The sequence below is a fragment of the Euphorbia lathyris genome, chromosome 3, assembly GCF_963576675.1.
Source record: "Euphorbia lathyris chromosome 3, ddEupLath1.1, whole genome shotgun sequence".
Lineage (NCBI taxonomy): Eukaryota > Viridiplantae > Streptophyta > Magnoliopsida > Malpighiales > Euphorbiaceae > Euphorbia > Euphorbia lathyris.
In genome coordinates, this window is record NC_088912.1 from 85989146 (window position 1) to 86016775 (window position 27630).

The window sequence follows — 27630 nt, forward strand, 5'->3', positions numbered from 1 at the left end:
AAGTGTGCCCCTACCAGACTACGGGAGAGACTTTGCCACGATATGTTATGACGAGTTCGGGGCCGCTTATGCGGGATTCGAGGCGGCTCCTCCCATCTTCTCCTCGAGGGTCCCATTTGATCCCTCAGACGCTTCGCTGACTACGAGGGAGACTTGTACGGATTACGTGGGGCTGTCTGGTTATCTCCGAGACCGCCTCAGCTTGCGCTGCACCGATCACCTGGTATGTATCATTACTTTACTTTAGTGTAGTGGAATGTATGCATGTATGTATGATTTATGTTCTTGCTTATGCTGCTTCTTATTTTTATCCGCTTTTTCCTTCTTTTTCTTTAGAGTGATCTGCATGCCCACGAGCGGAGACAGAGCGAGTTAGTGCGGGAGGCCGATGCCCGAGTTGGTCAGGTGTATCAAGAGAGGAACGACCACTGGTCGGGGGCGATGGGATGGGAGACTGAGGGTCGCCTTGCCTTCGAGGAGAGGGCGCGTGATGAGTCGATCGGATGCCTTGCTGCCGAGGAGAGAGCACGAGTTGCAGATGAGAGAGCACGAGTTGCTGATGAGAGAGCACGAGCTGCCGAGGAGACACTATCTGCGGAGCGGGCGTCACATTTGAGGGAGTTTGAGGACTATTGGGACTTCCCTCCGTATTAGGCTCTTTATGTATTGCTTTCTAGTTTTTTATTAGAGTTTCCCCGATGTATAGCTGATGTATAGGGAGTGGGGTGGATATCAGGTAGGCTTTTTATGAAAAGTAAGATAGGAAATGTATAACTCATGATTCATATTACCATGCATTTAGTAGATTATGATGATTCCAATCATTCTCGTCAAATATATTCATGCCCTTTATTTATTTACAAACAACAGAAATACTTAGTCTCTTATACATTGTTTTTGTAACTGCTCAAGTCATAACTATTGTTACCAGGACCCGCCTTTCGGTTTTCGGATCCCGGCGATTTTTCTCCTCTCCTTTTACTATCCCGGAATTTTTAAATGAGTGCCCTTTCGGGTTTTCACCCATTGGGATTTCCCTCGTTGTTGCATAGGTCGCCCTTTGCGGGTTTTCAACCTATCGGGAATTTTTCTTTTTTTTTCTCTTTTTTTTTTTTTTTACGAAAAGTATTTCTTAAGCCTATCCAGGTTGGTAGGTTCTGAGAATTCCATGCCGTCCATTGTGGTTAACTTCACCGCTCCTTTGCTTAGTATCTTCTTCACGATGAATGGCCCTTCCCAGTTAGGCCTAAACTTCCCCCTTGGGTCGGTGTGCGTCACACGGATCTGTTTCAGCACCAAATCTCCTTCTTTGATAGGGCTGGTCTTGACTTTTTTATTGAAAGCCCGAGCCATTCTTCTCTGGTATAACTGTACATGGTAAAGCGCTTCCATCCTTTTTTCGTCAACTAGAGCCAACTGCTCACATCGCCTCTTCACCCATTCCACCTCGGGAATTTCTGCCTCCACTGCGATTCTCAACGATCGCTTTTCAATCTCAATCGGCAAGACTGCTTCTGTTCCATACACCAAAGAGAATGGCATTGCCCCAGTTGAGGTTCTAATTGTCGTGCGATAAGCCCACAACGCGAGTGGGAGGTGCTCATGCCAATTCCGATGTGATTCCACCGTTTTTATGAGAATCCTCTTAAGGTTCTTATTAGCTGCTTCTACTGCTCCATTAGCTTGTGGACGGTACGGAGAAGACCTGTGATGTTCAATGCCATATTCTCAGAAAAGATTCCTTACTTCCCCCTGAAACTGGACCCCGTTATCCGTAATCATGTGATGAGGCACTCCAAACCTGGTGATCAAGTGTTTTTCAATGAACTTTCTCATCTGCTTGGATCCCAGTTTGCTAAACGACTCTGCTTCTACCCATTTGGTGAAATAATCGATGGCGACAGCAATAAACTTATGTCCATTTGAAGCGTTAGGCCTTACTTCGCCGATGATGTCAATGCCCCAAGCAGCGAATGGCCAAATAGGTGCTAGCACATGTAGTTCCATGGCCGGAAGATGACTGCAATCGTCGTGGATTTGACAATCATGGCATTTCTTTGCATACTCGTTATAATCTCTTTCCATGGTGAGCCAATAGAAGCCTTGCGTAATAATTTTCTTAGCTAGTACTGCTCCCCCCATATGGGCTCCACAAATTCCTGAATGTACTGATTCCATTGCCTCGCGGGCTTCTCCCGCATCCAAGCATCTTAATTGTAATCCGTCAATGTGCCTTTTGTAAAGCAAGTCGTTATGGATGACGAACTGACGAGCTAGCCTTCTAACCACAGCTTGATCCCTAGGTTCTGACTCTGCCGGATATGTTCCATCTTTCATGAAGTTCACGATATCGAAATACCACGGTTTTTCATCTGTCCCTAACATCATTACGTCTTCGTAGCATGGTTTGTGAGATCTTCTCAATACCAACGGTTTCGAAGCAAGGTTCCGGGGATTGTCCCAAACTGACACCAAAGTGGCCAAGGCATCCGCCGCCTGGTTCTGTGCTCGAGGAATATGATAGAAACGACATTCTTTGAATCTTTGTGCCAACCCTTCTAGATGATTGAGGTACGGACGTAGTCTTTCTTCTCTTACCTCCCAGTTTCCTTGTCCCTGTTCGATGATCAACTTTGAGTCACCCCAAATTTCGACATATGACGCTCCCAGTGCCGCTAATGACTCTAAACCATAAATGCACGCTTCATACTCGGCCATATTATTGGTGAGAGGGAAGGATAACTTCTTGGCCATTGGGATCCTTTCTCCTTCCGGTGAGGTAAGTAGTACTCCTACTCCGGCTCCATTCGAATTCACTGCTCCGTCGAAGAACATTTTCCACGGTATAACTTCGATTGCGTTCAAGTGCTCATCGGGGAAATCATAGCTTATCTCTTCTTCCTCTGCATTCAGGGGCTGGTTGGCCAGAAATTCTGCCACGGCCCTCCCTTTGATAACCTTCTTCGTCACATATTCAATGTCAAACTCGGACAAAAGCAACAACCATCTGGCTAACTTCCCCGTCAAGGATGGAGTTCGGTATAGATACTTCACGGGGTCCATCCGAGAAATAATGATCACTTTATACGATTGGAAATAGTGCCGCAGTTTCTTTGTCAACCATACTACTGCCACACATGTCTTTTCGATCATGTTGTACTTGAGCTCGTACTCCAGGAATTTCTTACTCAAATAATACACCGTGTGCTCCACACCGGTGTCTCCCTCTTGAGCCAACATTGCCCTAATAGATCGCTCCTCAATTGCTACATAGAGGAGAAGCGGCTTTCCCAGTTTAGGCGGTCTCAGCACTGGCGGATTAGACAAATAGTTCCGGACGCTCTCCAGAGCTTGCTGACACTTATCATTCCAAGTAGCGGGTTGGTATTTCCTTAGCAACTTAAAGATTGGCTCGCAGATTGCGGTGAGTCTTGCTATGAACCGACTGATATACTGAACCTGCCCCAGAAACCCTCTCACTTCCTTCTCATTTCTCGGCGCCGGCATCTCCTGTATAGCCTTCACTTTATCAGGATCCACCTCGATTCTCTTATTTCCGATTACATAGCCTAAGATTTTCCCCGACGAAACGCCAAAAAAGCACTTCTTCGGGTTTAACCTTAGCTTGAATTCTGCAATTCGGGCCAAAAACTTCTCGAGCGCGGAAAAATGCCCTTCTCTTGTCTCTGATTTGACCATCATATCGTCCACGTAGACTTTTACCTCCTTGTGTATCATATCATGGAACAGTGCTGTGGCCATTCGCTGGTAAGTTGCCCCGGCATTTTTCAAACCAAACGGCATTACTCTGTAACAGTATGTCCCCCACTCGGTTGTGAACGAGGTTTTTGCTTTGTGCTTTTCGGCCATCTGAACTTGCATGTAGCCCATGAAACCATCCACATTCGTGTGTAAGACGCTTGACGCTGCACTGTCGATCAATACGTCGATATGAGGCAATGCGAACTCATCCTTGGGGCATGCCTTGTTAAGATCTCTGTAATCAACGCACATCCTCACTTTGCCGTCCTTTTTTGCGATTGGCACCACATTTGCGACCCAAGGGGGATAGTCGATCACTTCGATGAATCCTGCTTCTAACTGCTTCTTCACCTCCTCTCTGATCTTATCTGCCCATTCTGGTCTCATACATCGGAGCTTCTGCTTTACGGGCTTTGCTTCGGGGTAAGTTGGAATTGATCAATTCCAGGCATGTCTTCGTATGTCCATGCGAATACAATTTCGTATTTTTTAATTATTCTCTCGAATTATTTTCTCTCTTCAATAGTTAATTCTTGAGCAATTTGTATAAGTTTAGGATTTTCATCCGTACCAAGATTGAAAGTTGACATTTCTATTGCATTGATTTCAAATGTAGGCATGTTATATGAATGAGAATGCATGGAATGATCATGATCAACATCAAGCAAGTAAGCAAAGTCAGAATTCATTCCATTGATAGCATGCGTGATTACATCATCTGATTCAAACAAAGCAGTAATACAATTTTCATCATCAGGGTCTTCAGACTTCTCATGAATTTTGGAGGTACTAGGCTCATCTCCCGCTCCTGCAGTTGCTTCAATGGTGATGACTTGCTCCTCGGCATTCAAATCCAGCATCATAATCTCCTCGACAAAGCAGCTCGCCTTTCCTTTGCCCCAGTCGGCAACATCATTGAAGATTTCGAACCCCAACAGAATCTTCCCTTCTGTGCTAGTCCATGCCTCGGGGTCCCTGAATACGCCTTTCCATGCCCCTCGTTCACGAAGTACTTCCTTAGGCCCACTTTTCCTTCACCACTCACATTGGACGGACCTCCCTGCTCATATCCCAAACCCCTCCGGGTTTTCTGACTCTTAAAGTCCGGAAATTCTGGCAACCCCTGATGGTGTGCTCCTAAACCCATTCTTGGGATGAAACCTCCCTTCATCATCTTCACCACATCGGTGGTCATGCTTGATTCGTAAATCCCGGAGACTTGGAATCCAGAGAAAAGTTGAGGCTCAATTCCCAATGCTGCCACCGAGCTCAATTTCTCAGCTCTAATTGTCACTATCTCCTCCCCGAAGGGGAATTTAATCATTTGGTGGAGCGTGGAGGGCACACCTCCCAACTTATGGAACCAAGGGTGTCCCAACAGTACGGCAAAGGTTACCGGGATATCCAGCACCGTGAACTCAGTTTCTTCCTCATGCGGCCCCACTTTCAACTTGGCCTTGAAGACTCCTTCAATGTGCCTACGGCTATCGTCATATGCTCTAATCACAGTTTCAGAAGCTGTCAAATCTCCTCTCTCCACTCCCAATTTCGACAAGAGTTTCAACGGGCAAACATTAATGGCCGATCCATCATCGACCATCACACAGCTAGTCTTCTTTCCGTTGATTTCCGCTCGGATGTACAAAGGCCTATTGTGAGCCTTCCCCTCTTCTGGGAGATCCTCATCAGTAAATGTGATTTCAGCCTTCTTTTGGGCCATAATTGCTCCCACTAGCGCTGCCGGCTCAGTATCGGTGGAAATAACCAGATTCTGCAACTCTTTCATCAGGTTCTCACGATGGTACTTAGAATGGCATAAGACTTCCCAGACTGTGGACTTAGCTTGCGTCTTCTTCAACTGCTCAAGAACTTGGTCATCGGGCTTAGGAGCCGACCCTTCTCCAATCTCGGTTTCTATCATAGGTGCCTTCCCCTCGGCCACACGGCCTGATCTCGTCATTACCGCAATTTTCGGCTCATCATCCGATTTGTCCCAAATGTTAATAGGAACCCTCCGATTGGCATCTTCCTCGTCCGAAGAACTCTCCCAAATGTCCACAACCATTAAATCCATGACGTGAGGAACATTCGGATTCAAGTAAAAGGGATCCGCCGATCCATACAAGGCCCAACCTATCAACTCATCATAATCCCAGAGGGACACTCTGCTCATCCTTCTGGCGGCCAACGGAATAGCACCTCGTTGTATGCACATAAGCTGCACCTTATCGCTCATTGTTTCATGACACTGCTCATACCGGTGCCTCCACCTCCTAGCATAATCCACGAATGGTTCCTCGGGGAATTGCCTGATCCTATCCAGATCTTCCAGGGATCCCGTCCATGGAACATACATCTCATATCTCGCCACAAAAGCATTCCTAAGAGGTATCCAATGACCCATTTCCTCCTCTGATAGGCCTTGGTGCCACAACAAGGCTTCTCCCATTAAAGTTTCCGGGAAATGTTCATGTAATTCACATTGCTGGAATCCGGCGTCGTACATATGGTTGCGGAATAACCTCGCATGCTCAACAGGATCCTGGTATCCACCATACCTAGGCATTGCCAACACTGCCTCGGGCGTTTCATAAGAGGGGGAGTCCGGGGTTTGATCCGCCAACATCCATACCGTATACTCTTTGATAAACCTCTTCGTCATTACCGCCCAATCGGTCTTAACATACATCGGAAGTGACATATACCACATCAACGGCTCACCCATCAATGAATTACAGAACAAGCTGGTGATCTCTTCTTCCTTAAAACCTAAGGGCGCCATGGCCGACAAGTAGAAATGAAGGTGTTCCATCGGATCTTTATTGCCATTATACTTACTGACCCTCAGTAACGGATGCTTGATAGGTCTGATCTGCATTGCGAAGCGTTCTGCGGTTCTGTCCTCAGTTCTTTGGTACTTTTCTAAGAATAAATCTGATAATCGATCCCAATCATGCTTGCAAGGGTCGGGTAATGAGTAAAACCACCCCAAAGGCTCGCCTATCAGCGAATGGTGAAACCACTGAGCAATCTCGTCCACCCCGAAGGATTCAACAAACATATCGCGCATATATTTACGCAAGTGCACCTCGGGATTTCCTCCACCACTAAACAGACCCAATTCTGGCACAATAGTTCGAGACGACCCTTCTCCGGTCTCTTCGGCACTATCTTCATCATACGATGCTCCACCGTCCAACCCTTCATCCATTAGTTCATCCTCCTGTTCCTCGCCAAGGAAGGACACATATATACCATTTCCTACATTGCTCTTTTCGTCGGAGTCCAACAACTCCTCTACGTTCTCCTCGAAGGATTCCATCACTACACGTTCTGTCAGACCAACTCCGATCATGCTCACCCTATGATTAGGCAATGGATTACGCCTAGTGGAAGGGTTCGCTGACGAAGGATCAGCTATCTTTTTCTCCTCGATTAAATCTTGGATTTCGTGTTTCAGCCTCTCACAATTCTCAATTGTATGCCCATAACTGCTGTGGAACTCACAATACCCTCTAGCCTGTATCTGCGGAGTAGGTGGAGCTTTATTATAAGGGGTAAGGGCTTTCAACAATCCCTTTTTCTGCAAACGTTCAAAAACCTTTGCGTAAGTCTGATCAAACTTGGCGAACCGCCTCTTTTCGATAGCATTAAGATCAAGCACTTTTACTGCAGCAGAGTCCGTACTCGCACTTGGCCCTCCGGCACTATATCCAGACTTCGTCCACTTAGTATATGCTTTCTTCGGCTCTCCATCCCCCTTAACGGTCAAGGCACAGCTATATATCTGATTGAAATCGGCAAAAGGCATATACCGCAACTCATTCTTAATATACGGCAATGTGTTACCGACTACCATTCAGATCTGATCCTGCTCAAGCGGCTTTTGTTTCATAACCGCGGCCTTGGCCCTCCATCTCCTTACAAAATCGGAAAATGACTCCCCAGTCTGCTGCTTAGTGCTCTCTAGCTCTTTCAAAGTGACCTCAAGCATGGTATTGAAGCTATACTGAGCGATGAATGACTTCGCTAATTCCTTCCAATCCCTCTTCGTTACCATCGGCAATGCATGAAACCATGTGAGGGCAACCCCCTCTAGGTAAGTGTTAAACAGTCCCAAGACTTGATCCTCAGTCAGGATCGTGTGCTTCATTACAGCGACATACTGATTCATGTGGGCAGTGGGATCGCCAGTTCCATCGAACTTTTTCATGTCAGGGAGCCGGAATTTCAAAGGCAAAGCCGTTGCCGATAAACAATTCTTCAAGTTATAAAAGTCCTGACTCTCGGAACTTGCCCCACGTAGATCCTGCACCTCCTGCGTGATGTGTTGCTTCCACTCCTCTTCTTTAGCTTTCTCTTTCTCAAGCTGCTTCCGGATATAATCTTGATAGTCATCCTCATTCCCAAAGCGAGGTCCATCATTCACCTCATTCTCAGCGTGTTTACTGCCACTTTTGTCATCTCTCATGGCCAGCTTAGCTAACTGGGCCGCTATCACCGCTAACTGCTCATTAATGTTGTTCACAGAGTTTTCCAATCCGGCCACTTTTTCGTCGGTCGCAGACATACTAGCTGAAGACTGAGTATACTCGGACGAAGATGATTCTGAAGCCACAACTGCCGATTCAGAACTGTCAATCTGTAACTGGTCAAACTGCCTAATTAGCCGACTGCTCTCTCGGTACCACAATCGCTTAATGATGATGTCTGCGCGAACGGTATCCATTAGTATGTATGCATGATTTTATATGCATGATTCGTGGTGTGTGCGTTTATTTATTTACGATTATAAGAGAAGAAGAACAAACGTTAGTTCTATTTACACGTATCACAACATCTCTCTTCCACCCTTATTCCTCCACACACTCGTCGGTCCAGGTCTCTTTCCTAGGATTTTGGTTTTTGGCTCACATTGCGGTCCAGGGGACGCGTGATGCCATCGATTATTGCGGAAAAGTAAATCACCCATCAGACAATACAATTCGTTTTTGACGTATCCACGTTCAGTGACTAAGAAATCGACCAAGTTGGATTGTCCTTTTAGAATAACTCGTCTTTTATCCTTTCGCGAGACGCATTAATTCGGGTTTTGACTCCCTTTGAGCGCATCTCGGTTTTTAAACGTGGTGCGAGTTATTCTTCTATTCCAATCGTTTGTGATTGCAAATGACTCGTTCCCTTTTTATTCACGTGGATTCGTGTCTCGATTTTTGGATTATAACGGGATCTTTTTGGATCTATCGAGAGACGTAACCACGCGTTTATTCAGTGATGGAATCACTTTTGGATTTTATTTTAGGGAACGGACTCATCGCGTAACGTGTTTGTTCTTAGCGTCGAGGATTCGTTTGCTCATTTTGCTACACGAAAAGACGGCGAGTCTTATTTGAGCGCACGGTAATCTTTCGGCTAACAACAATCTCTTATTCTTTCCGATCTACGGGATATATCACCTTAGTGTGGTTATAGAAAATCAACGTTTCGTTGAATCGCATGTTTATTCGAGGCGAGGATATCACCGTTCTCTTTCCTTTAGGCGCGAATTAAGCAAACACGTATATCGGGCCATATTTCTTGCAGTTTTGGTAACGGTTGAAATGATCGAGTCGTTAGTCAAAACCCGCAGTCTCGTCCATATGGCGCAATTATATGGTTTGGCTTAATTCGGCTTCAAAGTTTTAAACGGGGTATATACTTGTTCGAGACACGTATTCAACGGCATTGCTTTATTTTCTTTAACTACTCTCGGGATTGAAATATATCGTAGACTCGGAATGATTTTGGTCGTTTAGTTTTTTCTTTTCTTTTATTTTCTTAGTCACCTTTGCGGACACATCCATTTCTCTTAAGAACGACACGAGGCATAACGTAAAAAAGCTCGTCTTTTATTCGGAAGGGACGGGCTACTTGTGCGAAACTTTTCACGTTACGACAGGGTCATTCAAGACAGAAATGTTCTTCGTTTTTGTTTCGTCATGATCTCGTTTTATCCCAACTTATTTAAAGAATGTGAATAACGGCTACCGTTAATATAGTCTTTTGTATCGAGATGTAACTATCCTTAACACGGAACCGATTCATACTAATACATGCTTACGTCATAACACATTTCCTGAACATGTGCCTTCGTCGGGACACCGAAAGGGACAAGGCGGGTCGTACATGTTCATTCATATGAGATGACTAAGTCGTCTTTAGTTCAAATTGTTTCGATGTTTTAGGGTAATTAGTATGTCGATTCACGAGTATATATTAACACATCGTCTCATTTTCTTTACCTACTTTAGGATTAGACACGTATCGTGGCGGTTTGAAAACACGAATTGATTCATTTATCACATCAAAAATAGTAACGGGTAATCCTATGGAAACTTCTAAGGCTACTATATGCTGACACGGCTGACCGCGGGACCTCACAGGACCGCACAAATTCGCCCCTAACGAATGGATGGGGACCCTTTGGCGCCTTACTGTAAGGGGGAACTTACACTAGCCTCTTTCGAGCGACGAATGGACTCTCGCTAGAGGTTTCGTAGAAATTACCCAAAGGGTTTGCAATAATGCACATGAATGCATACGAAAAGAAGTAAAACGATCCGTCCCCGTTAAGGGCTTAATACACGCCTTCCGGAATCAAATTTCTCGCTTCCCCAGCAGAGTCGCCACTTGTTAGACGAGGTGCCGCGGCCTAATCTCCCGGGCGGACCGGGGGGTGGAAAACCTCATGGCGACGTAAGCGGTGATTGGCGCCGAAAGCAACCAATCTTGGAATCAAGCTGCTCGGCAGGACCGGAGCTCGGAGATATGAAAGAGTCGCCACCCACGAATGGGAAAATGAACACCGATCCCTTGCGGGAGATCGGTGTGGGTTCGGGAAACTTAGGTACGAGCCGAGAAGGTTAGCTCCTTTCCGGAGAAAGGCTACTAGGCACCCCGACATCGCCCGGTTATGAACCACCGGCCTCCTACTCAGCATGTTAGGCGATAACGGACTAATCGTATACTTCTTTAAGTTTAAAATTCATTTGAAACCTTTTCTTTCTTTTTTTCAGAAACCGTTTTGAGCATATATTATTGGAAAGCCATATTAGTAAAGAATCACCCATTTATATTATACATACACAGAGAAGGGGAAGAAAGAAGTGATTTATTTACAACTTTATTTAAATGTCATGCCGTGTGTTTATTCTACACTAACTTATTTCCCCAAAACGAGTTTATTTACATGGTTCACACCTTAATCACCGTTGGAACGATTTAGGTGCGTTTTAAAACCCCGATTAGTGAAGTTTACTCGAGTCGCCGTTGGAACGACTCAAGTGCTTTGGAAACGTTTGAGACAAAAACCTTTAGTTAAGAAAATGTGGTTAAACATACAAGTCAATTTTATTTTGTACAAATCCTTTAAGAAAATGATTCAAAAACTCTATTATTCACAAAGAAAGCGATTTTAATTACAATGTTCACTTAATCCGCCTTTGGAACGGATTAAGGTTTTAAAACGTGGTGTTTTGGAAACGATTTGAAATATTAACAAAAAACAACTCCATTTATTTACATTAGGAACCTCTAAAAATTCATTAGTTTAAATAATCAAATTGAAAACTCTCTTTCTGTGATTTATTTTCTCCTTTTTCCTTAGTGGATTCTCTACTTGTTATAATTACAATAATAAACATATTTAAACCAAAATTCACCCTCAAATAAAACCCATTTGAAACATGGATCCCTAAATGGCCCAAAAGAGTAAAGAAAATAATATAAGCATATATATATACATTTAAATCAAAAAGAGAATATGAAAATAAAAGTTAATAAAAGGAAACTATATAATACATATATGAAAATATTAGATAAAATACATTTATACTTTAAACATGTGAAAATAGTAAATAAAACTCCTAGATAAGAAAATAACATTTATCCCCCAAAATAGTTTTATTTAATAATAACTAATATAGCCCAAATATCCCAAAACTATATATATACATAACTAATGTAATTTTAAATGTCAAAATAATATCTATTCATCCACTAATTAATCACTCCCAAAACACCCAAGTAAATATTCTTTTAAAATGAAATTCATTACCATTTAAGTAAAGGAAAAAGAAAAGAAAAGATATATATACATATACTTATATTTAATAAAAAATGATATATAAACATCCCAAATAATTATATATACCAAATGTCTAAAAATAGTTTGAAAATATATATTACATAAATACACATATATATACAAAGGACCAAAAGCTTAAAAGTTAAGACACACGACCAAAACAACATTTTTTTTACATTCCAGCAGATTTACCGACGGAAAATCCGTCGGTAAACAGCAATTAGTGACAGAAATGGCAAATTACAGCAGCACTCTAATTGTTTCCAGATTTATTCAAAAGCTTTAAATTAAATCTAATTCAATCGTTTTGGATTTCCGAACTACCAAAAATGGATCATAGTCAATAATGGAAGTTCCTAAAACGATGTTTTTATTTTAAAACATTATTTGGAAATTTCTTTTAAATTAGAAACTTATAATTTCAACGTTTTTCGATACCCGAACTACCTTTTTATCGGATCACGGTTCGTATTGGGATATCAAAATGAGGTTTTCTATTTTAAAACAAAACCGAATTTTATTCAACACGAAACGAAAATTAAATAAATACGCTAATTAAATAAAACGTGATAAAATAAATAACTAATCAAATAAAGAAACTATCACATAAAAAATAAATAGAAGAAGAGAATAAATAAAATAAAATAAAAGAGTCTAGTCCTCGGATAATACCTTAAATTCGGTATCTGACAGTCGAAGCCGATCGATTCCACGACTCGCGATCTTCCTTTTTTATATTTTTTAGTAAAAGTTTAACTTTAGGAAACTCAGAATTTTTGAGAAAAAAAATATTTTTCTCAAACAAATTCACTTTCTCTCTCTAAAAATGTTTAGAGTGAGAAAGGCTCCAAGAAATCCCTCCCCTCTCATTTGCATTGGGATCCGTGCCCCTTATATAGGGAAACGGGTCCCGGAAACTTTGGGCGACGCCCGAGCAAAATTGGGCGTCGCCCAAAGCCGTTGGGCGGCCGCCCAAGGCTAGTTGGGCGACCGCCCAATATCACGTTGGGCTATCGCCCAACATTGTTGGGCGATCGCCCAACAATTGTTGGGCGGTCGCCCAACAGCATTGGGCGTCCGTCCGACGCGGTTGGGCGCTCGCGCCCCCCTACCTTTGGGCTTCCGCCCAACGCGATTGGGCACTCGCTCAACGGCCGCCGGGGTGTGCCTCGCGCCGTCGGGCGTGCACGCCCCGCGGCCGTCGAACTCACGTTCCGCATCGTCGGGCGTTCACGCGTCGCGACCATCGAACGCGTGTTCCGCACTGCCGGTTGCACACGTCCCGTGGCCGACGAGCGCGCGTCCCGTGCCGCCAAGCTCGTGCCTTGCTCGGACACCGAGCGCGTACTATTCATGGTTGGGTGCGTGCGTCCGACAGACGTCGAGCGCGTGCTTCGCGTCGTCGAGCGTGCGTCCGACTGTCGTCGAATGCGTGCCGGCCGCCGCTAAGCACTCGCACCGTGCCGTTAAGCATTCGCGAGCTATCCGATCGACAACAGCGACCGACTGTAACTTATTTATTTTATTATTTTTGAAACTTTCGGAATCAATCGCTTCAACCGTCTTGTTTTCAGGTTTTCGTCACAGGTCCTCCGACTCGGTGTCTACAGTTGTCAAACCTCATGACACATCAGCTGGCACTCTTTTAGGCACTCTCTATTAAAGATGCTCTTAAAAGTAGAAGCTTTAGCTAACATTTCATAACTTTAAGTTTAAGCTGACCAATACTCGACTTTCGCTAAATAATCCCCATTATTTCTTCTAGCCCCAAAAACTGAATTATTCGTAGTTTCTCCTGCTTAGAGGCAATCAAAGAATTACTTCAACAACTTCCACAATGCTTGTTTTCCCTGTAAAAGAATTAGGCACAATTACAAAACTAGCACCTTTTAAGGGATTATTTTTCTTTTCTAACACCTTTTGAAAAACTCACCAAAACTAACACATTTCATTAACAAAATTCCAACCTTGCCCTCATCTCTAACCTTTTATAACGTTGTCTTTCCCCCCATTTTCCTCTTTTTTCTCGCTCTCTCTCTCTCTCTCTCTCTCTCAAGAACAAATCAATTTACAGACAACGATCTACAATCTATCCAACCCACAGTTTGTGCTTCAAGATTTTATACACAATCATGTAAGTTTTTCATTTATTTACAATATTTAAAGCTTCGTCGTATTCATGGTTAAGATGTAGCATTTTGATTCTCTAAAACCCAATGTATATTGTTGTTGTTGCCTTTTCATGTTATTCCTGTTCGTTCGAATCCCTAAAAACAGTGACATTGTTGTAGGAAGATGCATTTGGTTTGGAACTTCACCCTGCAATTTTTTCCAAAAATGGTCGATATCCGTCGATATAGTATGAATATCGACAGACATATCGGCGTCGATAGCTGATGAATATCGACGTATATCGACCTCGGTTAAATGTGATTTTCCATTCTAAATCATAATATTCAAACACAAAACACATAAAACATGGATAAGAACAATATTTTTATATTATAATAAAGAACAAAATACATAAAACATAAAAAACCGAACAAAAACACAATAAAACATAAGAGACAAACACAAAACACATAAACAAAAGAGAAACAAACACAAAACACATAATAACAAAAGCACATAAACTAAACATTCAGATACTCAGGCCCCAAAAGGGCGTCAGCGAAGTCCATCTTGGACTTCTCCAACTGCCTTTTGAGGCGCCTAATGGTCCTCTTCAGCCGCCTGTTTTTTTCCCTAACTGACTCCAGATGGTCAGTCATGGCTTCAGCAGCGAAAGACATGGTTCTCGCCATGCCCTGCATGAATCGGATAATTTCTTCTGTGTCAGCTTCATAGAACGAATCAGTGAACGAAGCTATAAGTGCTTCGAACTAGGGAAGAGGAGGTGGTGGTGGTGGCGCTTCCATTTTCTGGCTATAGAGTGTTTAAGAGTTTACTAGAATGAATGAATAAACTATGAACAGACAAAGCCTCTATTTATAGGAGAAACAACTTGGCTTGTTCATGGGGAATCTCAACAGACAAGACTCATATTTAATTGATAGAGTGATATTTGGTGGAGAGTGAAAGTCAAAGTGATCATTACCTGCATTTAGTGATCATTACCTGTATTTAATGCTCATTAACAGATCATTCTAGAACAGAGTCTTTTGATCTTCCGTCGATATATTATCAATATCGACAGCTATCGCGAGAATGCATCATAGATATATATCAGATATCGACGGAGGAGTTAGTCTTATGTGTCGAAATGTGCCGGTAGGTGTCGATATTTAAGTTGTATCGACATATATCGACATATCTCGATGTATATCGACGTATATTATAGTTTGAAATGTGTATACCATGATATGTTTCGGTAGCTTTCTTTGTTAAGTTACAAATAATATATAATTTACTTCTGTTTTTATGATAATGCAGAAATATGTCCACCCCGAATACTTGTCTGTGTATGCTTTCGTGGGATGGAGAATGGAAAAAAGAGGGACCCATGGACACAATGATATACATTGGTGGTCAATCGAAGGTGCTCCATTTTTCAACGCCAACTGATTATCAAAATTTGAGAGGTAGAATTCATGCTTCGTTGAACATTGATGCAAGCTATTTTGACATACGAATGGCAATGCACACAACATACAGTCCAAATAAACTTTTTGGAAGATTAGCAGACATAGTGGATGACAGTGATATTGCTAGATTCGTTGAGATTTGTCGATGGAATAAGCCCGATGTGATGCCATTATATGTTTCTATGATTCCACGAACAAGTGTTGCGGAAGTAAGGCGACCAATTGTTGCTGAAGTACGGAGACCAAGTGTTGCGGAATTAAGACGACCAATTGTTGCTGAAGTATGGACACAAAATGTTGTTGAAGTAGAGGCAACCAAAATAAGTTCTTGTGTTCCCAACATAGCAATTGAGACTCGTGCTCCGGCAAAACATGTCATGAATCCATATACCCAATCTCCTCTTGGGCTAGATGATATTACATTGGATCACAATTGTGGGTATGAGAATATAATGAACGAGGATGATCAAGGATATGGTAATGTCTGTGTTAACGATGATCATGGATATGATAACGATTATAATGGATATGACAATGATGATCACGTATATGATAACGATGATCGCCAAAGATCCGTTTCAGAACCATCGATTGATAATGTTCAACCAAGTTTGAATGAGATTGATGATGAAGCAAGAATGAGAAGGAGAACGGATCCATCTTGGTATGTTCCACAAGTACCAGAGGAGACGGACATTCTGATGAAAACTACAGAATCTTCGGGGGACGGTGGTTTGAAGGCGCACGATATGTTCAAAAGCAAACGAGAACTGCAAGATGCACTTGGGAGATATTCAATTGATAATATGTTCGAATGGAAGGTGCACAGATCAACTAAGTCTTTGTTTAAGGTCTGATGCAAACATGTTGACACATGCAAGTGGCGGGCTAGAGGTGGAGTCATACTAGGTTCAGATATGTTCATGCTCCGAAGAATTGACAGTATGGATAGTCACACTTGCGATAGGGGTGGACAACTATTGCCGCATCATAGGCAAGCGGGGAAACGAATCGCAGGTATCATACTTAGTGAGAAGTTAGATATGGAGAATAGGGTGTACCGTCCAAGTCACATCATTTGGGAGATTGAAAAATTATTTTCAATCAACCTATCCTATATGCAAGCTTGGAGAGCAAGATGTTGGGCGGTAGATAGCACAAGTGGTACACCTGAAGAATCGTACATGTTGTTACCAGACTATTGTGAGACATTGATTTGTTAATCCAGGCACGGTGACACATATTGAAACTGATGATGAAGATCATTTCAAATTCTTTTTTATGGCTATGGGTGCTTCAATCCGGGGTTTTAATGCACATATTCGTCCCGTTATATGTGTAGATGGAACACACTTAAAAGTTAAATATGGCGGAGTACTTTATGTTGGAGTTGGAAAGGATGGTAATAATCAAATTTATCCACTTGCATTCGGAATTGGTCCGAATGAATGTAATGAATCATGGGCTTATTTCTTCAGACGGTTGAAGGAATGTATTGGTGATGTTGAAGACCTAGTCATAATATCAGACAGGAATAAGAGCATTGATTATGCAGTCAATATGGTGTATCCAAATGCGGTACATGGAAGTTGTGCTCAGCATTTAAAACAGAATGTAAAGGCTAAATTTGGGGGCGGAAAAAAGTTAGACATAGCGTATTGGCAGGTTGCAAAAGCCTGGCGGACCTCTGATTTTTAGGAAAGATTCGCTAGACTTCGTAGTATATGCCCGGGTGCAGCGGACTACCTAGAGGAAGCTGGAAGAGAGAAATGGACACGTGCGTACTTTTGCACACGTCGGTACAACATTATAACGACAAACATATCAGAATCATTCAATGTTAGAATGGGAGATGGTCGACGTTTACCGATCACATTATTGGTTGAGTATATAAGGACAATCCTCCAAGCATGGTTTCATGAGAGATGCACAAAAGCAGGTTTTATATTGGGACCTTATTTCTAGTATAAGGTACTAAGAGTTCCTATATGCTAATATATGAAAAATGTTTTTGCAGGAGAACGGGAGACATATTTTTCCGCATTTTATAACAAGAAGATGCATAAACATGTCAATAAGTCAGTTCGTTGTTCATATAAGCCCATCGATGCTCACAATTTTGAAATCGACGATCGAGGTAAGGGTGGAATAGTGAATTTGCGCGTGGGAACATGCACGTGTAGGAAATGGCAATTGTCACAGTTTCCATGCAGACATGTATGTAAGATTGCATCAATGCATCGATTAGAGAATGCATATGCGTGGGTGCATCATTACTACAAAAATGAGACTATACGATTGTCATACATAGAGCCCATACATCCACTAGGCCACCAGTCTGAATGGAAAGTTTGTGAGACTCCTAAGAGGGTGCTTCCTCCTAAAAAGGCTGCACCTAGAGTGGGACGTCCGAGAAGTCAAAACCGAATACCATCGTGACTCTGATGGACGTTTTTTCCGTTCAATAACCACAAAAATGCATTGACAAGCTGTAACAGACAAAATGTTCATTAATAAGGACCAACATATACAAAGTGAATAATATACACCAAAACATACAAAGTGAGCAGTATCTTACTTGGCTGTCTATGTACTTCCCAGTTAATTCTACTTCTTCAAACCACGATACAGTCTGTCCCCATTCGGTTCCACCTAACTGCCTCAACAGATCACGGGGCGTATTCTTCTTCCAGTCATCATAGGCCTGTAGGAGGTGTCCTTTTATACGATCGCGACCATCATGTTGTTCTACGGGGTACTGCTCATCATCATCAGCAAAATGATAATCCATCCGAGGATCAGTGAATGGTGACTGAATGTCTTTCCCAGGTTTCTTTTCTCGTATAGGTCTCCCTTTCACTTCAAGTTCCTCTTTACTGTTTCCACCCCTTCCTCTCCATCTTCTTCCCCCTCTTCTTCCTCCTCTTCCATCCATTCCTCCTGCATCCCTTACTCCCCCTCTTCTTGCTCTTCCACCTCCTCTTCCTCCTCTTTTTTCCCTTCCCTTCCTCCTCATGTTTTACCTCAATAGTCAAATCTTCTATTTCTCCTTTGTCTTCACGCGTAGGTAAAGATGATTGGACAACCTGGTTAACCAGAAGATTAAGCTGTCCATGATCTATGTCAGCATCATGGCCATCATGGCTCTCATCCTGTTAAAACACCAAGTAGAAACACAAATTATATCATTATTCTATGTTAAAAGCATCGGGTTAAACATTAAAAACAAACTTACATCAATCATTATAACAGAAGTTGTATGAACACTTTCCCTCTCCTCCAGCTCTTTCTTCTTCCTCTCCCCCTACTCCTTCTTCTCCTTCTCCTCCCTATCCACCTTATCCCTCTCCTCCTGCTCTTTCTTCCACCTCTCCTCCAGCTCTTTCTTCTTCATCTCCTCCTGCTCCTTCTCCTCCCTATCCACCTTCTCCCTCTCCTCATTCTCTTTCTTCTCCCTCTCATCCTGCTCTTTCTTCTCCCTCTCCTCATGCTCTTTCTTCTCCTTCTCCTCATGCTCTTTCTTATCATTCTCCTCCATCTCCTTTGCATGATCATCCATCTTTTTCTTCTCACTCTCCCTCTCACTATCATACATATGAACCTCTCCCCCATACATCCCACGTTCCACATCCCGTTGTGACTTCAGTTCCTGCACATCACGTTCTACAACGAACAATCTATTTATAAAGGAAGACAAATGGTCATTCATTATCCTCTCTTGCTGACCAAACTGTTCAGTTATTATCTTCTCTTGCTCAGCAAACTTGTCATTCATCTTCTTCTCATGCTCAGCAAACATCCTCCTCAGTAGTCGTTCCAGACCAGATTGTTTCTTCTTCTGGATAGGTACTATAGGAGAGACAATGAAGGCATTTTCATCATTATCAGTCTCAGATTCACTGTCATCCTCTACATCAACATCTCCCCCTTCATATGTACCCAATCCCTCATGTTCCTCCTTTTCCATGCCTTCATCCTCTTGCTCCCCTTTCCCCTCTTCTTCCACCTCTTTCCCCTTTGCAACCTCTTGCCCCTTTCCCTCCTCTTTCCCTTTTTCCTTCTCTTGCCCCTTTTCCTCCTCTTGACCCTTTTCCAAATCGGTAAACACTTGGTCATAATTACACGGCAGACCATCCACATGGTTTACTAGATGTTCATACCATGAGCTTTCTTTCTCCATGTCTTCAGCTGTAAGTTGCGTGGCATTTGGTTTTATACCCGACTAAAAATACAAATGTACAAATGTACAAGTCAGTCAGATGTATAGCACAATGGTGACACATATAGGCACAATGATTGGTCAACTTACTTCAAAAATGGCTAGAACTTTGGGCAATTTAGCGATACCGGTCTTTTTCCATCGTAGCCATCGTGGGATGCGAGTGCCTTTCTTCTCATACCATGCGTGGGTGGCATCCCATACTTCCAACAACCAAGCCTGCAACAAAGTTCCAATTCATTATTTATGCCTATTACCAACATTTCTAGTATACAGAATATACACACATCATACCTGAAATACGTGTGCAAAACCATATAGGTTGTATGAGACACGGATAGTCCTAAAATTCTCCCTATAGGCGACCAATTGATCAATTCGGTCTTTTCCACCAATTATCCCATTAACAAGAGACCTGTAGGTCACATCCCAGGCACAAACACCTCACGGGAACTCGTTAAACAATCTTGGAAATTCAGCAAGTTCCAACACCCAAGGAAGAGCTTTTTTCGCGGCAGTGTTATCCAACACACAGCCAATGACAAAATACAACATGGCAAATGAAACTGCATCCTAATCAGATTCATCATTCCAAGCAGTTTGCAGCATAATTGTTTCCACGTCTTTAAAGGTTGGTGTAGGGATGCCTGGGAAAAACTTATTCCTAAATCTATATGGCTTATTTATCACACTAAACCTTTCGGTAAATGCTTCCATGTCTCCAAACCGTAACCCACTTAGGAGTCCAAACTCCCAATCCCCAAATCTTAACTCAACACCTCTAACTTTGAAGCAAAGCTCCCTGGGTTTGAGGTCTTCACGTATGATCTCCCTTGTTAAAAGGGTATGACAGAGGACTCCTGCAAATACTGTATTGGTCATATCCAAATACTGCCCGAAGCAACTCTTCCTAAATAGATTTACTTGGTTTGGTGTTAAAAACTCCTTTATATGTTTTGCTGCTTCTAGGTTACACCTAACTGCGATGACGCTTTCCGTTCCAAATACTTTTTTGTATTTATATTCAGATTTCTTCTTGGCTTTCTTCTTCGAAGGAGAGCCATGCTCATCTCTCTTCCTCTTGTCTACACGATCATGCTGAAAAATATTGTAGACATATCATCAGGGAACATACAATTAAGCTAATTATAACTTTGAGCTAGAATGAGCTAGCGTATGCTAAAATAAGAGAGTTATCGACAATTAGCTCGTCGATATGAATGTTCTATCGGCAATAGATCGTCGATATGAATGTTCTATCGGCCATTCGTCTGTCTATATCTATGTACTATCTACAATTAGGTTGCCGATGAACATACACATCGACGAATTTCAACCAAACCGAATGACTTCCTAACACCAGATGAACGCAGATAAACCCTAACACCAGAAGAAGTAAACGAAACGAAACGAAATATTCCTTCTCAAACACAACAAATGTACAAATACAAGAGAGAAATGCAAATGTAAAGTCAAGTTATTTACCCTCTTTTTCGTCCTTCCTTCTGAATTCGATTCGTTGTCTGAGCTTCGTGTTCTCGCCATGTCCACTCGAAGTAACAGAGATTCGCCGGATGAAATGTACAGAATCGGGCAATGAATCGACGGAAAGTTAGAGAGATGAACAGTCGGGTGTTAGGTTAGAGAGATGGATGTTCGAATGTTAAAGAGCGGGAGCGGAGTGTTAGAGAGGAGGGCAAGGTTGGAATTTTGTTAATGAAATGTGTTAGTTTTGGTGAGTTTCTCAAAATGAGTTAGAAAAGAAAACTAGCCCCTTAAAAGGTGCTAGTTTTGTAATTGTCCTAAAGAATTATGATTAATAAAACTCGAGCCCCATTTTATGGGAGGATCATTCGATAAAAACAACAAAGGCTTACACGAAACATCTAAAATCCATATATGCTTAATCATATCAATCGTTTGACTATTTCACACCCTCCAAAATGATATTTCTAGCATATAATATAATAAGCTCTACAAAAATCTAAAATCCATATATGCTTCATCTTCCTGTTCCTGCTCGTTACTTGGTTTCTTTCTTCTTGTTACCATCAAAGAAATGGTTATTCTACGTTATTTCCATCGTTTTTCCCAGTTTATCATATTGTTATTATCGCTTTTAAGGGTGAAAGGCGCGAAAAATGTAAGTATCTGCTATTTTTTCTACGTTTTTTCATGAATACACTTCGCATAGTCGATGATTTCGCGAAGATCTGCGGAGAGAAATGGCCTGAAACGTGACGATCTACTTCGTTAATCGATTAGTTCGCGAAGTCTGCGAGTAGAAAAGTTCATGATTTCCCTCGCAGACTTCGCAAAAGCATCGATATGCGACGTAGATCGTCACGTTTCAGACCTCGCATACCTCGCGAAAACATCGATTAGCGAAGTAAAATCACCTCTTTTCCTCCACATTTACATTCGCATGCTTCGCTAATCCTCATTTCGCGAAGCCAAAATCAGCTTTTTCCCTGCCTAACACGATTAATTTTTTCTGAAGGTGGTTGATTACATAACATCCCTTTCTAGAAGACGGCGTCCTCGGATGCAGGGGAGATGACTTTCCTTCCTGTATAGGGAGAAATTTCCCTCAAGATTGGCACATTCACTTTAAAATGGTTGGTTAAGAGAGATTGTGCCAATCTTGGTATGCACCATGGGACACGTCCATCCCAATAGGTCTGGACTTATATTTCTCATCCCAAAAGGTTTGGACTTCCTGTAGAGAGAGAAATTACTCATCCGCTTCAAAAATGGCATCAGATTAGTCAGGTTCACTTTGAAGTGATTTGTTAGGAGTTTATTGTGGCAATCTTGTTGTAAATTTTGATAATGTTATGATTTTAATGTTGTTATTGTGACAATCTTGGTGTAAATTTTGATAATGTTATGATTTTCATGTTAGAATCCGTTGTTGTTTGACATTTTTTATTATATACCACTTCGCGAATTAGCTTCAAAAAACATCCAGACTTCGCATATGCTAATTAAATTCATCAAGTAAACCAAACATTAGCTTCGCAGGCTTCGCATATGCTAATTAAATTCATCAATTAAACCCAAACATTAGCTTTGCAGGCTTCACATATGCCAATTAAATTCATCAATTAAACCCAAACATTAGCTTCGTAGGCTTCGCATAATATCGAATCTGTGAAGTCGGACGGGAGGGAGCGTGACACGTGTAAATATTGAGGGTATTATGAAAAAGTCACACAAAATCAGTCTAGATATGTAGTAGGTTGAGTACATGGGTTAAATATGTAAATAAGCATCCCATTTGATCTAGTTTTGTAATTTTCCCCTATAACAACTATAATATCAACTTTAGCAAGACAACTTCTTCCTCCGACTTGATCGAAGAAAAAAAAATTATAATATATTGAGGAACTACATGTGCAATTGACTTGATAAAAACTTCTTTCATGTCTCAAGATAATTGTTTCTCCTACCACCCTCCTACTCTCTTCCATACTCTGTGCTTAAGGAACCCGAAAATGATTTTTTTCAATTTACCAACAACCGTGAGAAGACCAAAATACTTGGAGAATTACCCAACCTCCTTAACCCTAAGGATATCAACCAATCAACCCCTACTGAGCTTGTTTGTGATTTTCTAACCAAGCTTAAGGAAGCTCAAGCTTGGCTCGTTAATGTCTCAAGCCGATCTCAAACCCTCTTGAACTAAGTTTGAATAGTATATGAACTATTCTATCTGATTAACACCCCGTAGACAACAAATCCCATTATGGGATGTTTTTTTTCCATACTTATATAAGATATGACAAAATACTGCTACATCAGCTAACCATTCAAGTGGGTTCATTTGCCTCTTTCAAGTGAGTTTTTTTTATTATTTCTTTGAGTTTCTCTCCTTGCTCAGATCTACTTGTTAGAGATTAATATAAAATTTATGATTGTGCCTGAACTATCAGTTTAACCATTTAGTTCATGACATGGTATCATAGCCTCTTGGACTAAACGGTCGAAGGTTAGAGTCTTAAGCATGTGTTGTACAAGTTGTAAGCCCAAGAGGCATTTACATGTGGGGGTGGTGCAAGTGGATCCTATATGGACCCTCCTTATGGTATATTATAGTATATTATGGTATATTATGGAAGAGTAAGAAGACTCGGAGAAAGATCCTTAGTATAAGAAGACTGAGAGGATGATCCGTGGAGAAAGAGTAGAAATAGTATCAGAGGATATGATCCGTGGAGGAAGAGTACTCGGATGGAAATACGAGTTGTTAGAAAAAGAATTTTTCAAAGCTTCAAAAACTTTTGAAAAATACTTTTCCTAAGTGTGTGTTGTACAAGTTGTAAGCCCAAAAGGTATTTACATATGGGATTGAACCCTGGACCTTAGGTTAAAGAAGAATGAGTCTTTATCACTCCACCACAACCTCATGGTTATATTTACTAAACTAGTTAGTTGTGAATATCTAATTCAGTTAAAAAGACATTATTCATTTAACCTGTGTTAGAAATTATTATTTTTACACTTTGAAACGACGTTTTGACAGTTTTCTATACTCATATCATCGAAAACCGATTTCAAACTATAAAAAGTACAAAACGAATAACACTTAGTTAACCAGGTTTTATATTCAAAATTAAATTATTATTTTTTGTTATTACAGGCTTAATAAGACCAACAATAAAAGATTAAGGGATTAAACTAAAACATGAAAGATGAGAGGACTTAGGGTACTTTTTTTTCCTTTTTGTATTTATTAATGGGAATTATGTAGGGACTTTTATTGAAACTAAACTTGTTAACTGGACGGGCTGGGCCCGATCTGGGCAAGCTTAACAAAGCCAACAAAATATGTAGCCCAAATCTAACTTAGCCTACTAAAAGTGGACTTGAATTATTGTACTATGGAGTGGAATTGTAGTATTAAAAGTTTTTGGAGGCAAATTTTGAAAGAAATTCATTTTTAAAAATTTACAATTATGTTAAATAATAATCGGAATTATATGAAATTAAATTATTATTTTTAAATATATTTTAAGGACTAAAGTTTATATAAACTTTAGAGATATATAATATATTTTATAATATTATATTTTCATCTAAAAAGCATAAGTTTAGAAGTCTTTTTTTTTTCTCAGATTGAGAAGCTCATATATGAGGTTGTGGATATTTTTGTATTTTTTGTTCGAAGTTCGGATAATTCATAAGCTCACGAGTTAGCAAGTTTAATTGTGCCCTTTCCGTTTTGGGAGAATGTGTTTTTTTTTTCTATCCAATCATATGTTCCTTAGTTACATGTTTGTTTTTTGTTAATTTTAAAATAATTGTCACATTTCGGATCTCTTTGATTTCAACTAATTTTATTAGTTATTACAGTAAACTGTTTCTTATTAGTTAATCATTGTCAGTTATTAGCTAAGCTAATTGATTTTTTTTGGTAAGAACAGGAAAAAAAAGAAAACTAAAAAACCTAGTATGAGATTAGCCTAGGGAAGTTAACCCCCACCACATCTTCCAAAAGAAGAGAAGAAAGATAATCAGGAGGATAAGAAAAGGTTGTGACGCCCAACATCCTCTCATGCCCAGCAGCCGCCAAACGATCCGCTACCCGGTTATGTTCTCTGAAGATATGGCTGAAGTTTATGAAATCAAAGGAAGAGCAAAACCTTCTAATTCCTTTGATTAGATTTTGGCTATTTAAACAAATAGCATTTTTTATCGGAAATCATTTTGATAGCCTCAAGGTTGTCAGATTCTACAATCAATTTCTTCAAATCCAGACTCTTGGCAAGTTTAAGGCCAGAAAAAATCCCCTAAAGCTCAGCCGAAAAGGACGAATCCAAACCCAGATTCTGAGCAAACCCAGACAACCAGGCACCCCCATCATTTCTCAGAACACCTCCTGCAGCAATCTTACCGTCCTTAAGACAAGATCCATCCGTGTTTAATTTCACCACCCCTTCCCTAGGCCTCCACCAACCAAGGAGGTGAACAGTCTTCTTCTGGGTCGACCTAGCAAGAGAATCTCCTTTGAAGCTATCAGTAATATTGAATAATTTTTCCGAGAAGAACTCAACTAAATTAGGAATAGGAATGGTTTTTCTTCCAAAGATCTCATCATTCCTCCACTTCCAAATCTGGTGACAGACAATAGCAAAGAAAATATCACCATGCTCAAGGTTAGCCAACAACTTCCCACTAACTCCATCTGTAAACCAGTCATGATCAGAGTGAGCCAAGAAAGTAGAAATCAGGTGGTGAGGGAGAACTTTTCTCCACACCTCTTTACTCCTAGTACAGTCCCTAAGAGCATGGAAAATAGTTTCAACATGCCACCTGCATCTGCTGCAAGCACCTGAATCCACCAGATGCCATCTATTTCTATCCGAATTAGTGAGCAGCCTATCCTTAACACCAAGCCACAGAAAGCTCCTAATGCGGTAAGAAATTTTTAAAGCCCAAATGATTTTCCAAACTTCAGAGTGAGGACCCGTACCATTTTGGTTGAAAGCCTCAAAGGCAGACTTGCAGGTATAAGCCCCATTGTTTGTCAATGCCCAACAATGACTATCTCTATCTTCCTCCTTGTTACTTATCTTAACCCCTCTAATCCTTAGGAGCGTATCCAGACTAAAAAAAAGAGTCAAATTTAGACCAAATCCAATCCCCCTCAGAATCCACCGCATCAGCGATCCTCCAATTGCGGATATTACTAGGCGGCGGGGAGCTGCACACCTCTAATAAAGATTTGCCTCCAATCCAGATGTCATTCCAGAAGCTGATGGACTTACCATTCCCCACCTCCCAACCTATCCCAGAGCAAAACTCTGAAAACACAGTACTGAGCCCTTTCTAAAGAAAAGAACAATTGACAACTCTCTCCTTGGGGCCCCCAAAAATCTTATCTTTTCTATATTTCCCACAAAGAAAACGAACCCAAAGAGAAGAGGGGAGTTGCCATATTCTCCACAGAAGCTTCATTAATAAAACTTTGTTATTGTCCTTGGCTTGTCTTATCCCCAGGCCTCCCATGTTTTTAGGTTGACAAACCTCCTTCCAAGGAACAAGGTGGATCTTTTTCCCCTCCGCAGAGTCCCCCCAAAGGAAACGCCGATTGATTTTATCAAGATCATTAAGAACAGGCTCAGGCAATCTACAAGCTTGCATAATATGATTAGGAGCCGCACAATTGACAGAATGAATCAAAGTAAGACGGCCCGCAAGAGAGAGAGTTTTAGCTTTCCAACTGGCACATTTACCATTAGTTTTGTCCAGAGTCTCTTTAAATGAGGCTTTGGAGACTCTATCACTATGGAGGAGAACCCCCAGATACTTACTCAAAGAATTAGTTAGAGGGATACCCGATATTCATTAAATAACGTGTTATATGAATATTGATAAAAAAATCTAAAAATAATTACTTATAAAAAAGCTATCGTTAATATCATTAAATAACGTGTTATATGAATATTGATAAAAAAATCTAAAAAATTAAATAATTTAAAATAATAAAAATTTATAAATAATAACTAATATAAATGTTTTTTTATTTCAAAACAAATATGAATATATAAATAAGATTTCAATGCATTTTTCATTTCAAAAATTATTTGTTCCTCTTTGGATCTCTAAATACTTTTATTGGCAAAACAAAAATGACTTTTTTCTATGTTTTACATAATTGGAATTAAGGTGAAAGTAGAAAATTGAATTTTTTATCAACTTAGGAATTATTGGATAGTTCTGTTAGACAAATCCCAGTATAGGATGCCTTTTGCCATACTCATATAAGATATGAAAAATGTTACAATTTAACAGAATACTGCTAGATCAGCTAACTCTTATTAACAACCTTTTTTGCAAGAGCTCTGTTAACTAAAAAAACAAAAACCAAACTCCATATCATAGAGAGAAAGAGTCTCCTCCTTCTTTCTAGGTTTTGCTCTTTCAAGTGAGTTTTT